Source organism: Sapajus apella, unplaced genomic scaffold (assembly GCF_009761245.1).
Source record: "Sapajus apella isolate SASKATOON/1434 unplaced genomic scaffold, GSC_monkey_1.0 scaffold49, whole genome shotgun sequence".
Lineage (NCBI taxonomy): Eukaryota > Metazoa > Chordata > Mammalia > Primates > Cebidae > Sapajus > Sapajus apella.
This window is the reverse complement of record NW_022436989.1, coordinates 4,550,315-4,552,636: the sequence shown is the minus strand read 5'-3', so window position 1 is coordinate 4,552,636 and position 2,322 is coordinate 4,550,315. Positions and strand designations below refer to the sequence as shown.

At 38.0% G+C, this 2,322-nt stretch overlaps 1 long non-coding RNA gene across 1 annotated transcript; it reads left to right on the top strand.

Annotated features, from left to right (window-relative positions):
- Positions 1 to 265: 265 nt before the first annotated feature.
- On the top strand, positions 266 to 1,941 carry LOC116526172. The gene is made up of 3 exons (XR_004257999.1): positions 266 to 676; positions 1,235 to 1,337; positions 1,455 to 1,941. It is a non-coding gene; the product is annotated as an uncharacterized LOC116526172 (long non-coding RNA).
- The last annotated feature ends 381 nt before the right edge of the window (positions 1,942 to 2,322 follow it).

Sequence of the window (2,322 nt, the reverse complement as noted above, 5' to 3'; positions counted from 1 at the left end):
AAAAAAAAAAACCAAATAAAATGCGAAAGTGAAATAAAGTGATGATTAAGATCCCGGAGCAAAACGGGGAACAAACCATGGGTGCCCTCTGCCCACGCCCGGAAGCTTGTGAAATCGGCATAAGCGTGACATTGCTCAGTACGATTACACTTCCACAAATTATTAGTTTCTATAGAATATAAGCTAATGTGCTCACAGAAGTCTCTTCTCTGGGGGTCTGTGGGTAAGAAATGTTATTTTAGCATCTGTTCTTTGAAGGCTATTTGCTCTGGGAAGGCAGTGTGTTTTGCCATAAATTTAGGTCATTAATTTGTATCTGTTCTTTGTTTATTTAAGAAACAGGACAAAAGGGCAGCTGCTGAAACATTTGGCTGTGCCGAGGGGTAGTGGGCTCAACATGCTGGAGTTCTGCACATGGCCAGCTTGAGTTTGTATCCACAGCTACAGGACAGAACTTTATGGAAACACTTTGCCAAGCCATGTGGTGCTCGGCTTCCCTTTGCATCAATACCCTTTTAATTACCTGATCCTGCGGGGGAAAAAGTTAGGGGAAAGTGTCAGTGCAAAAGCCCAGGAGCCTGCCGGGAATCAGACTTTTAAAAAAAATCAGCACCAGAAAATGTCTGGCCATTATTCTACACGACAGCGATATAAATCCTGCAACTGGCCTGCAAAGGTAACACTCTGACCTATATAATTTGATATTTATAAACTGAATCGCAATAATATCCAGTAAATTGATTGTTAACAACATTTAATGCTCTGAAATTGGCCATTAAGTGCAGAATCATTTGAAAAGCATTACTGTTATTATGAAGCATTGCAGAGGTTTTATTTATTATCATAAACCTAATGGACTCAGTAAATTAGGTGTATTTAGAAAGGTCATTTGCTGCTTGTTGATACTGAATTCTAAGCACTTTAATTCAAATGGATAACAAAACATAGCAGTCTTTTCAAGGATGGCACACATTTAAGCAACTCCGAATAAACAATACAGAAGTACAATTCCTGAAATTTGAAAAATAATAATAAGAACGTGACAATACCTGTTAGGACTGTTTTAAAAGCCATATTTGAAAATGATAAATTTTCTATTCAAAACTACATACTAGAAGTAAAAGAAACGAAGTAAAATATATCATAGGTGAATTTCAAATAAAAAATATATTTTTGCCTAGAATCGTATTTCTTCTGGATGAAATATGATGCCCCTTTGCATTTTTTTTTCTAGAAAAGCCCTCACTGTGAGAAGATGTGGTAACTTTTTAAATATCATGAGTTTGCTTGTCTCAGCCTGCGGACCTGTCCTCACAAGCCACCTGAAGTGTTAATGGGTTTGTACGAATGTAGGTTGGAAATTAAATACTTCTCTGGACAGAGATTTTAAATCCTTTTTGTTGTTGTTGTTGAATGTGTTTTCATGTCAGTAGAAATGATCTTGTGTTTTTCAGATGCTCTCTTTTGAAGAAGTCATAACTGAAAATGTGGTTGGAACTCAGGACTGCTCTTACAGCGCAACCTCATCAGCAGGCCCTTCCCGGGAACACTTTGCAAGTCTGAGGAAGCTGCAGGCCCCTGTGGTCACTGGACCTCTCTTCTCGGCAAGACGCAGCAGGCAGTTCTCTGTGGAGGGACCCAGACGGTCTGCATTCAAGACTGCAAGAAAGACCCTCAGCAAGACCTGTCTTTTATTTTCTCTTGTACAGTCTTTGGATTCAACGTGAGGGTCACAGGCAAATCCCTGAAGTCTTGCTCCCAGAATAAATGTGAATTTCATTCAAAGAAAGGATGCATTCTTTCCCATCATTGCATTGTTTTGTGCTCAGGTGGTGCAGAGGAAAATTTAAGAAGCATCAAGCCACGTGATTTCTGAGAATAGCTGAAAAGATGCTTTTCAACATTGGTGGAGAAAGAAGGAAAAACAAATAAATTAGATGTGAGCTCTCATCAGATTTCTTATATTCCAAGACTGTGTTTAGAGAAGAAAACATGGAGGAAATGTTTCTCGAATATGAACGTGCCCGTAACTTGGTATTATACACGTACCATCTCAAGTTCATTAACAAACAATTGGGTGGCTTCTAAGCAGCCTATCTGTACAGCACCTGCTACAGCTATAGAAATATGCTAGATATTATAATAACTGATACTATCTGGAAAATACAATGATTTCTAAAAGTCTTATGGGGGAACTTCGGTGTACCAAGGAACATACCTAGACTCATTCTGTAGGCTTAGATTAATTTAAAACTATCTTTTTTTTTGTTTTTGTAAAACAAAAGAAACCTAATTGAAATTATTCTAAAACAAAGGGAGAAA